Source organism: Notothenia coriiceps, unplaced genomic scaffold, assembly GCF_000735185.1.
Source record: "Notothenia coriiceps isolate Sejong01 unplaced genomic scaffold, NC01 NC01_scaffold00036363, whole genome shotgun sequence".
NCBI lineage: Eukaryota > Metazoa > Chordata > Actinopteri > Perciformes > Nototheniidae > Notothenia > Notothenia coriiceps.
In genome coordinates, this window is record NW_011369064.1 from 142,071 (window position 1) to 154,570 (window position 12,500).

The 12,500-nt window shown below is 40.3% G+C and overlaps 1 protein-coding gene across 5 annotated transcripts in view; it reads right to left on the minus strand.

Annotated features, from left to right (window-relative positions):
- ssbp2b (single stranded DNA binding protein 2b) overlaps window positions 1-12,500 on the minus strand; it is a 57,119-nt gene that overhangs the window by 44,091 nt on the left and 528 nt on the right. The window lies entirely within an intron of this gene.

Below are 12,500 nucleotides of genomic sequence, written 5' to 3' on the forward strand. Positions count from 1 at the left end.
GTGATGGATTGTAAACATTTGAAACTGTAGCATTTAAGTGTTTCTCAGTTACAATGTTGTTGTTTTAATAAATCAGACACTGATGGTGCAGCGCTGTACTGTACCTCTCTATATAGGCATTTTTTCCTTAACAATTTTTTTTTGCGACTGATCAGGGGGTACTTAGCTGAATTTTTTTTCAAAGGGGGTACATTATTGAAAAAAGTTTGAGAACCACTGCTCTAAATCACCACATTCTGTCTAATGTTATGTTGATGTCTCGTTTAGGTCATAACGCCATTTGCTGGTTTCAGAGTTATCTAACCGACTGTACTGAATGCGTCAGGTTGGTTAGTACTGTCTCTGATCCTGTCACCTTGGAGAAGGGAGTTCCACAGGGCTCTATTTTGGGGCCCTTGCTCTTTTTTATTATATGTAAACAATATTTGTAATCAGATGCAATTTTCTACTTATCATATGTATGCTGATGACACTATTGTATACTCATGTGCTCCTTCTCTGGATATGGCCGTTTCCAATTTAAAATCTGATTTGATCATTTTCTTGATTTGAAACTGCTATTGAACGGTAAGAAAACCAAAGCAATGCTTTTTGCTCCCAAGTCAGCGTCCTGTTGCCTCTCCCTTGATGGCGTTGAGTTTGTCGATACATACAAATATTTGGGCTTTTGGTTGGGCAGAAATCTAAACTTAAACATTGTTTTTCAACTTCTTCCCGTAAAAGGTTGGTCTCTGGCTTATTCCTGTCCCAGCTTGACTACGGTGATACAATTTATAGATTTACCTGTCCCACTGTTTTGGCCAAACTTGACCCACTCTACCATGCTGCACTGCGATATATATCAGGGTTTCCCACACATAAACTTTACTTGGGCGGGCCGCCCAGGTCCACCAAAGTATATTTCGCGACCCATTTAGTTTAAAAAAAAATGTCTCCGTCCGCGAGCACGACGCCATCCGCGATCGATTAACTAGGGGACAACGGCCCCTCCTTTACCTGTTTGCCCCCCCCTACCCGTTCTCGACTACCGACACAAGTATATTTCAGATCTGTGGGAAACACTGTATATCAAATGCACCCTATACGACTCATCATTGCAAACTGTATAGCCTCTGGATGATCCTCACTTAGTATGCGTAGGTTGGTTTTTATTAATGTATAAAGCCATTCAGGTAAGCTTCCACTGTATATATGTGCCAGATTTGCTCCAGTTTGTGACTCTTACAACCTCAGAACCAGTGCCTGGATACGGTTCCAGCCAGGTCTTTTTTATTATGGTCCTTGGTCTTGGAATGACCTTCAATTAAGCCTCACACTGATGGTACTTGTCCCTATAGCCTGTTTTAAATTGAAGTTGTCTGAGGACCTTACCACCAGCTGCTCTTGCAGTAATAAGTAGTGTACCTTTCTTACTGTCCCAAATGTGCACAATGTAGTGACTGCTTTTCGTCTTTTTGTTTACTTAGTTGTGTTCTCTGTATTTTATATGTCTGTGTAATAATGTGTAACGTTGCTGCCTTCTTGGCCAGGTCAGCATTGTAAATGAGATTTTATCTCAATGATTTTATCTGGTTAAGTAAAAAAAAATGGTAGAAGGGTGAAATGTCATGAGTGAAAATAATGAAGCTCATATCCTGCAGGAGAGGAAGACTCCTTGGCTCCCCTCAGAGTAAACCCTGTGTTTACCTTTCATTAACTAGAGATCCCAGAATCCTCTCCTCCCTCAGGACAGTCACAAGGTGAACATAAGTGCTGTAAAACACACACTTGAAAGACAAATAATAAAGCAGCAAAGAGTATAATGTTTGATGTATTGGTTAATGGAAGCAGAAACAATATACTCAGTTATAGTTCAACATACTTGAGTTATATTTGTATTCTACTCATTGTCTGGAATACACAAAAATGAATCATACAATGCATTTTAATGTGGAAAATAAAACGTGTCTATATATGCTTTTGACCATGAATGAGAGAGAATTCAAATGTCAGCTCATTTAGTTACCCCAGCTAGGGCGAACAGGACCGACTGATAACAGTCAACTTATGAAGATACTAACCACAAGTCCAACTGTAGTTGCAAACCTCCACCCTCTGTCCTCAGGACATCATTGACTCCCAAAGACTACACCCAAACATGGTTATCATTGAATATGTTTGGCATGAAAAATAGTCCTACAGAAAAAGAACAGAAAGTAAACTAAATGTAATTTATGCTGAAGCCTCAGTCTCCAATTGAGCTAAACTGCTGAAATTTTTTTTGTGGAGGGACGTTATTTTTTATATTCCATTACTCAAAATTAAAATTACAATATGCAGCACAATATAGTTGAGGAATAGGGTTTTAGTTAAGCTGCTGCTATAACTCAGAGAACCATAAAATGAACAGAGAATTTAGGTGTCAGAGCCCTGTTCAGCAGTTATTGCTTTAATCTAACACACTTCGTGATGACCTGCCACTGATGTCCATAAGAGCAAGCAACATCACATGTCGGTGTTTGAATGTTTTTGACTTATAATAAGGATTTGATGTGTACTTATTGCCATCTGCAACGTTGAGTACAAACAACTCACTGCTGACATCAACATTAGTTTCAGTATTGACATCAGTATTGTGAGAAAAAAGTCTCTAAGCAAGTTTTGGTATGACTTCCTTATATGTAGCTGCAAATGTGATTTGGGTATTTATTTTCCTAATTGATTATTATTTACTGATTTATAGACATAAGAATATCATATTTTCTAAAACCCAAGTCTTGGATAATATTGTTTGTTTTGTTCATTTCTATATCCCAAGATAAAGTAAAACAGGATATCCTGACGCTTTAGGAGCTCAAATTGGTTCTTATTTGCTTGTTTTTGATTAAAATGTTTAAAAAAAAATGTATCTTGCAGTATTATATTTATATTTATATTTAGTTCTGTCGAGATTACAGCTTTATGCCACTCGAATGACTGTAGTAAAAATAAAATAAACGATATACAATACATTATTGATACATTTATATGTTTGCTTTGTGTATATAAGCGTTTGTGACTGGTGGCAGCTCTGGCTTGATACACTCTCCCACTCACATCATGAAAACAGCCAATTAGTGCAGCTGCAACTATGAGACTTGAAAAGACAATACAATAAAAAGGAAGCACCCCCACCCCCCGCCCAATCAGACAAAGTGAAACGGTTCTTGTTCTGTCAGCAGTGCAGAGACTCTACTGTCTCACGGAGCAGACAACAATGCCCAGGGCTGAGATAACAGGAAATGCCAGCTTATCAGAGAGAAGGAGGAACAGCTAGCGCGCGATGCTAGCTCGCTGTTTACTAACACACTAATTGCGTAAAATTGAAGTCGTGCCCTTTAGAAGAAATCTGTCATATACACACAGTGAGAATTTTCTAAAAGTGGAACGTGTTTGCAGAACATGTAAAAGTGGATAAATCAAATAAAAGCGGTGGCAAATCTATCACTTTCTTAATTTCAGTTCCATTTCATTGGCTTTGATTTGTTTAGATTGAGTCACCTCTCATGGGGAGTTTGTTTAATTTCACAGCTGAAAGAACACCAATGATTTTTAGGAGTGTTTTCCTTGTTCAACTTTCTCTACAAGCTATTACAGTAAATCTTGAATGCAACACAGCCATAAAGCCCAGAATATTACACTGCTGTTTACAGAGAGAACTTAAGAGTTTGATGACACTTAGTGAGCATGCAAGGTTAATCACTGTATTTTTCCAGAGTTTCGCAGGAAGAGGGGCGTATAATGGAATTTGAGAGTAGAGTTCTGTTGACAAAATGGCCAAAACACTATGTTGTTGAAGACGATTTACGATTACATAAAGTAGGCAGTAACTCAGATATTTAGGCTTGACCCAGTGGAAAATTTGGCAAATATCCTGTTGATCAAGACTTAAACTCATCATTGTAGGGTGTTAAATTCAAATAAAGTGCATCCAATAAAGTGTATACAAGTATTCTAGTACCAGCTGATTTGCAGATATTGTCCCGGTTAGGCTTTAAGAAATAAAAATGCAATATACAACTGTCTAACTATTAATATGAGAAATTGACAAAACACCTCTACAACCAAACACTTCATACACTAACGCAGGGCTGTTGTATTAGACTGCATGAGATGTAGTTAGTGGGGTGTGCCTTATATAATGCAGATGGAGTTGAATGAGTTCTTTAAAAAAATTACACACACACACGCACACACACAGACACAGAACTGAATATTTGTGAAGCCCCGCCCCTGATTTCCAGCTGGTGTTCGTTTATTCGTCCAGCTGAAATGGGGCAAGCAGATTTTATCGCTTGTACTATGTATCCTTACTATAACTTAAATTCTCTACACTAACAAAGACAGACACAGTGAGGTTGAGTTGTTTCCTTGCTGCCACACACACCTCCTTGTCCCTGTAACGTAGTATTCAGGACCTTGGATGTGACGGCCCGGGACACACACCTTTACCCGCCAGCGACAAAACGTCATCTCACACAATGCAACATTCCACAATCAGCAGTAACTGCAACAAAACCAGAGGGAGACGGAGACGACTGTTAGGACAGCATTGATCGAATCTTATAGGATTACAATTCCTTTCTACCGGCTCTAATGGGTCTCTTTTCTTTGAAACAACAGAGCTATGAGAAGAGATAAAAGAAACTTCTACAGATGAAGGCAATCTGGAGCAATTTAGGGAAGAATGTGAGGCTATTAAGGCCTGCACAGAGGCTCGAGAGGAAGTTTAAATAAATGACTAAGCATTCAGATGTGCAACATGAGGTTGTATGAATTGGCAGTAAAATCTATGCCCCAAGATGTCTATATAGATTAATAATAGCATTTAATAAAAAAACGAACAAAAAAGAGACAAAGGACAAGGTTGAATTTTGATGAACAATCCCACTGTTGCCTTGCTCTGCAACTTGTGTCACTCATTTATACCGCCTGCTTCTCTACGGCTGAGTAATGGCATTTAGTAGACCTTAAAAAGTCAAGAACTCAATGTCAGAGATTTAAATCTTAAGCGAGCGGATATACTGCCTAGCATTCAGAGGGGAGAAAATGTCATGGAGGACTTTATAGGGATCAGTGGACAGTGGTCATGTAAGGACGGTATTATTTATGGAGAATTAAAGTGAAGAAATCTGTGGCTTAACTTAATGAAAGACATAGAATAACTGAGGACTATGCAGAGAGTAAGAGAATATGTGTGTTTGCAGGAGAGAGAGGGATACAGAGAGATAGAAAGGAGAGAGAGAGAGGGTCTGAAGCAGCTCCTAAGCCTGGCCGTCACGCATGCTTAACCTTGCGCTAGTGCCTGTGCGATGCAGCTTGCATATCAATGATGGAGGAATATCAGCAGAGAGGCCTCCAACCAACCTCCACTACTTTCTACTTTGGGCAGGCAGGGGAGGCACAGCAGCATCCGCAATACACTATGCCACTTACAGTAGCAATGCAAGTTAAAACACACTGTGAGCACAAGGGCAGTGTGACATAACTGACTTGTGTTGACAAAAATAGGAAAAAGGATTACACATATAATACTGGAAAGGTATAGTTAACGATGGCGGATGCAAAATTGTATGTGTCAGGAATTACAAAAAACTAAAAGCAGTAAACAGGGCTTTTCTCAGCTGAGCCTGTAGACAGTAAGTGTTGTTTCCACGGACAGCTTTTACTTTAGGCTGGAACTCTCAGGTTACAGGAAGTGCTTTGAGGGAGCGTGTCTACCAAGCTGTGGTTTGTAGCAAAGGGGTCCATATTTGGTGTCACCAGGAACTATACAAAAAACGTCCGAACAAAACCACAAGTGCTACCACTAACAGTTTACAGAGATGGTAAACAAAGCATTCGATGAATTGCCCTCCTTTCTGCCTGAGTCTGAAACTCTCCAAATGTCTCAATTCCAAAGATAATCCTGGTACATTATCACTTTTGGAAGTGGGTTTCTAGAAAATAAGTGAATATATTATGTGAAAGTGTGTTCCTAATTCAAACAAAAGCATTGAATGGCCCTAATCGGGTCCTAATAGCCTCTTAAGCCCCACGGACCCGGTTCCGGGGCCGAAATCGCGTCAGGAAACAACGTCTAAGGAACCTTAATATTTAATAAACTATGAATATTTTATATCCATATAACGGGAAAAAACTTTTTTCAAAAAAAACACACAATGCTAACAATAAGCCTCTGAATTAGCCCCGAGCGAAAAATGCTAACCTATTACTGCACCGAAAATCCCTCCTAGCTCCCTTATTACTTATCCTAGCTGCACATCCAACACATCGTTTATGATCGTAAAGACACAGAATCTAAAGGTGCCCACCTCAACACTGAAAGATACAAACTCGCAACGTTATCAACAAAAACGTACATCAAAACAAGTGGCGCTAGGTAGCCCACAACGCTAACATGGCTTACCTTGGTTTTGTCTGGTCAAAACTGGTCTTCAATGGCATTAAAACGATAACAACGATGATGTAGTTAATCCATAGGTTAATATCCAATGTGGCTGTGTCCCCTTTGAAATGTTCTGATAATCTATAAGCAATAAAACTGCAATTCCGTTTTAAAATAGTAGAGCAGGCCATTCCTACGCTCTGTAGCGAGATTGAATGCGCAAAAACGCCACCTTTTTTTAACATGAGTATGTGCGGGAGGATTTCCCTTAGATTCTATTGGCTCTAACGGTCAGAAAGAGACGTCACATGTCAAAATCGAAGAAGGGGGGCCAGAGATAAGAAAAATCCACCCAAATGGCCCCAGAAGAGGGTTTTTTTTGCTAAATCTGTCTAAAAAGGTCAAATATAACTTGTTTTGCATCAATCTTGATACAGGGTACTTACTATATTTTTTACTTTGGATTCCTAAAGCTTTTAGTCTACTAACCCATCATCCAAGCTTAGTTTACTATAAGTAGCCTACAACATATTTTTTGGACGGACACTATAATTTACAGTTTTTTACCATGTTCAATCTGAATTTTCTTTAAAATAAAAAACTATATTGATTCTGACTTTTCTACATCCAACTCACAGGTTTATCATTACTTTGAGAAAAAAGATTATTAATTTAACCCTTTTGGAAGGGAAGATATGGTCATTTGTTCCGGGAATATCCTTTTCGAGCCTGAAACCTGAAAAACAGGCTTGGGGCTTAAGAGGGGGCCGACACCAGGTGATGAACTCCCTCATCTGTACCCTCCATCTTTTGAGGGAAGTGATAAAAGACTTTCTGTATGCTGTACTATCTTCTCTCTGTGTCCTCTACCATGTGCTATCTGATGCCGACACAGGACTTTTGTCATGTCAATCGTTCTCAAGGACCCCAAGGCGTCCTGTGACGATACCTTCTACGGGGTCCTCTCTGTTGATTGACATGTCACTCCATTTCCTCCTGCGTGGATCAGAGGCTGCCTCACACAGCTCAATAAGACGTAGCTGCTTTGATAGCAGTTCTGTGGCAAGATACATCTCTGGCAGCGGGCATGACAGAGAGACTAGGAGGGATACCAGCAGATAAAAGGAAACTTTTAACAGCCGCTATGTGTTCAGCAGGTTAAAAAGTGTTTGCTATCAGGGCCTTGTCAAACTGTCATCATCACTTTCATTTGAAGACAGCTCTGTAAGAAAAAAAAACATCAGAGCTCTATTTCTTCTCTGGTTTTTCTTGTAATCCCAGACTGATGCTAATCTAAAGCGCTGTGAGGATTAAATACATCAGCAGCAGTTTAAAGTCAATATCTTGCACTGACCGCCAGTGTTTCTGAAAGAAAACAACGGAGAGCGGTGACAGTTCTCCGTGTTCTCACAGTTGTTCACAAGCATCCCATGAGAGCTGGACAGGCTATAAACTGTGTAATGATCACTGGATGTTGTAGTTCATTCACACAGGCGGTGTGACAGACAGATGGAGGTTGATTTTGCAGGAAGAAACATATGGAGAAAGGGCTGTACGCAGACAGCTCAGATGGGCTTACAGACTTACACACTATTGACCCAAAGCAGTTCAGAGACACACAACATTATCACACACCTTCATATTGTTCTCTGTTGACGTAGCTAAAGCTGAGGCATACCATGTTATGTTTGGGTGAAGGGGTTTCTCCCTGGGGCTTTTACTCTCTCACTGGACTTAGGCCAACAGAACCAGGTGTGGCCACTTACCAGTGTAAGTGATCCACAGAGAGAGCGATGCATGTAGAGTGCAGAGGTCCGACACACAGCCATTACGGAGCATTAGACCATGAACTCCTGCAGGATATCACCTGACCTCTTCTGACCTGGACACAGAAACTCTCTTTCCCTTTACATCTTTCTTTCATTTACTTCTTTTTTTAACCTTTCAACTGTTAAGCTCATGAAGATTTTTAAGGTTGTTGCTCGTTTTTTTATACTCAGCTGCTCATTTCACATGCCACGTTGACCGGTAACATGTGTTTATCCCCTGGCTACATTCTTTTATTCATGCTCTAAGAAATGGGCCAACTCTCTCTTTCCTCTAACGAGTGTGCCCCTATCATTTCTCAAGGACACTGAGATGTAGTAAACAAGCAGAAAACTCATCAATTACATCCATAGGGTGGCAGCTGGCATGGACAAAATCAGATTCCGTGCACAGTCGGTGCGAGGCATTGTGAGCGTACGCTATGTGTGAGTGAAGATACTGCTCTATTTCTATTGTAGTTCTCCTGTAATGCAACTCACTGTCAGAGTCAGAGTGGCAGCCTGAATTGCTTCAGTCAGATAAACACTCCCAGCATGCACTGCTTTGCCTCAGTCTGCGCAATGCTGCATTGGCAGCCTCCTGGCAGGATTCTGAGGTGTCTCGGTTCAGAAGTAGTGTGTGTGTGTGTGTGTGTGTGTGTGTGTGTGTGTGTGTGTGTGTGTGAGTGAATGTATGTGTGCAGAATGATGATCCCTACAGACTAGAGATGCTCGAGTCTGCACCAGAATTATATTTGGCACCTGAGCTACAGGCTGGATAAAAACAATGCTTATAATAATTTTTACAACTGTGACTTAAACAAAACAGGTTGGAAAAATTCTACAAAACCATTAATTTGCTGCATATTTTCACACCCAAAACAGTGGAGATAGAGTACTTGCAAGCATGCAATGTGTGGGGTTTAAGCAGTGTTTCTCATGATTCGTTACACACACAGAATAAAAGAATGTGTATGAGCTGCAATGCAACTCACTCAGGACCACAATCCCAGAGCTATGTGGAATGTACCCTCTAACTGCCAGTAACCGAAACCTACACTCGCTCAACAACTGCAGTACACAGTCAGTGGTCGTGTACTGTCACTCCGAATCAAAATCAAGAGCAGACCGAATACAGGTACAGCCAGAGAGAGAGAGAGAGAGAGGGAGAGGGAGAGGAGAGCTGAACAGTGTTACTGTCTAAGACTCAAAGAGGGTGTTCATTTCAGGAAGTAGGTGTTAAGACAGCTTCATATTCAAATTCACTCTGTCACAGGATTAAGGAAAAGTGACTGTCCCAGTTTTCATGACAGTTGAAACTGGAAGGGTGTAGCAATGGAAAAAACCATCACATGTTGGAGTGGTTCTTAAAGATAGCTGCATTATGTTTAACATCAACATAGCAAAAGTTGGAGCTGCATTTATGTGCTGTCAGAGTAACTGGGAAATTAGTTATCTACGGAAACAACTTTCAACTTGTTGTTTAAATGCTCAGAGCAATAAATGCAAAAAACTTATTTTTATGTCCATGTTTTTCACGTTGCAACTTAAAGCTCCTGAACAAACCAGTCAGAAGAATTTGTTTCCAACTTGTAAAATAGGACGATGAGGGGAGCAAGTGAATGCAGCATTGGCCTTGGCTATCATTGTAGTTTGCAGACCCTGTCCCTCCTTACTTTAGCATATACCTTGCTGCCAACTTGCAACTGGAACTACTTTCTAATGATGAAATAAACCTTATCATAACTATTGCATCATCATAGTACTATTACAATAATACTTGAAATTAGCAATTTAGAACATTCTCTTGTCAGGAAAATGGATAATATAAACAATTCAAGTGTAAGGCACTTCTCCAGAGGAAGCCACTTGTGCAGAATACCTTATTTTGCATATCAAGAATTTAGCAGACACCATAAAAAGGGGACACTGTAAAAGGCCATACACTTCTTAAAGAGAGAGAGAAAAAAACCGTTCACCACATCTTTATAAACGTTTTTTTTGTAAATGCTAATTTATTTTAAAATCTCCAAATAATTGTATCCCTCTATATCGATTTTCATGTTAAAGTATGCAAACTGTAACGCACACTGGATAAACCATTTAAAATCTGTGTTATTATAACCTGTTGAAGCAAAAAGTGTGCTCCCAACACCATCTGCAGCAAAGACACGCTGCGCAAATCAGATTCCTGCACAGAGGTTAGATGCATTTAGAGCTCCTTTACATCTACAAGGGCGAGAAGGCAGAGCCCCGTGTCTGCGGGGGTCCATCCTGAGGTCAATACTACAACACTGTAAACTAATGATCCAGCAAATTCCCTCAGTCCTGCTCTCTCTCCTCCTCCTCCGTCTTATTTCCCTGAATCTGTTGTTGCCCTCCGTCTCTCCCACTCGCTGATCCCCCGCTGCGCTGCAGAAATGAGAAACAACTGAAGCTTCGGCTGCACTGGGCCTGCTCTACTTCTCTGATACACACTGATAAACAAGGCTGCTTGTTAAGAGACTAATGAAACTCTGCCTCGTCTTATTTGTTCCTTTCACAGCCTTTTCATCTGGTGTTTTCTTGTCACCCAGTCCTTTCTTTTGTTGTGGCCATGGCATTGACGCCCTATGGAACATCAACTCCCGCCTGGAAATGTAAACACAGATAACGAAATGATCTGCAACAACAAGGAAGTCTAAACTGAATGTGATGCCAGGCAGTGAGATATGAAAGTAGGACGTTTAGTGACTGCAGGAAATATGTAGCCTGTATTGTTCTCAAAGACTTAATGACCAAAATAATCAGAATATATTACAGCACAAGGTTAATTTACAATAAACAAACCGTGGCTGAAATGTTAAGACTCATAACACAAACGTATTTCATTCCCACAGAGCCATGGGTCCACTAATGTTGAACTTAACAGAAAGTATGTCTTTGCCTGATAAAATGTAATGTCTGTTGCATCTATGAACACAGTTTATATGTTTTCTTTAAAAGGTAGCAGGTTTTTCAGCATGTCTGAAAATATGAAGCTAAGTCTCTTCCTCATAGGTGAACTGAGCTGCTTTGGCTAACTGTCAAGGGACTCTGAGAAACACTTTAAACTGAATAATAGTATCTACTGCGTATTTCATACAGTATGCTTACATGCACGCAAATATGTGCTTACATATGTTTACACAGAGTATCTTCCAAGCCTGGTGGAAGGTTTCCATCTGTCAGTGTGTGCATGCAATAAGGTAGCGAGGAGCCGTTCAGTCCCATCATATCGATTGGGAGATACAGAATGGGGCTCAAGGGATGAAGCTACTCAAACCCACTGTTGACAAACATGAGCGAACTGGATTTAAAAGACAAAATAAAGTAGGCTAGAAGTGAGACTATTAATCTACTGTTATACCATAACCCCTTTCCCTCTATGAGTCCCTTATCAGACACAGTCAAAGGCAAATCATCAGTAAATACCCGTCCCAGCGGGTGCAGATATGGCCCTGGTCATTGCTCATTTGACCCAGAGCATCCAAAAGTAGTGAGCAGCCATACCTGGTTGAATGCATCTGAACAGGGTCTTCACCTCAAAGCACTCTCACACAGGATCTGTTGTTCTGTGTGCATCTAGTTTAGGTTTTACTTGTCATGCTATATAGTGGATTCAATGTGTTGAAAAGCAGCAAAAGCAAATGCAAGGTGTACATTTAGGCCAGTTTGTAACAACCTGTTATTTCCAATAAAACTGTCACTGACCTGTCCACCCCTAAAATGGACTTATTTCTACAATGAAAAGGTCTTGATTGATAAGAAATAAAGGCTTAATAACTGCATTACTTGGGTCAAACAGTTTTTTCTTAGCCTGTCAACAAACGGATAGCGCAGCCATGACAAGCATTTCCATTTAAAAAAAACGCTCATCTTTGTGCGTATGTTAATAAAAAAGCGATACAGATCATCTATGCCCAACTATTAAAAACAAGCCCGATCGACTGTGTCTGTCTCGGCAAATGTGGAGACAACATTACTGTCTGCCTGTCACAAATGACATCTCGGTGACTGTCACTGGACTAAACCAGTGTGGCATTAAAACACGATAAGTCTCTTTAAAAAGCGACACCTCAAAACCATTGACTGTAAATAAACTCAAAACACGCAGGCAGATGAGTGGACTTTTTGCCGCTCCTCCGCCGACACACGGTCCTCAGCGTATAGTTTCGCTCCACATGTTTACATAAATGGTAAAATCGCCACTATGTCGCAAGTCTTTACTAGGATACATGTGTGTTAAACAAGCGTTAAATACATGCAAA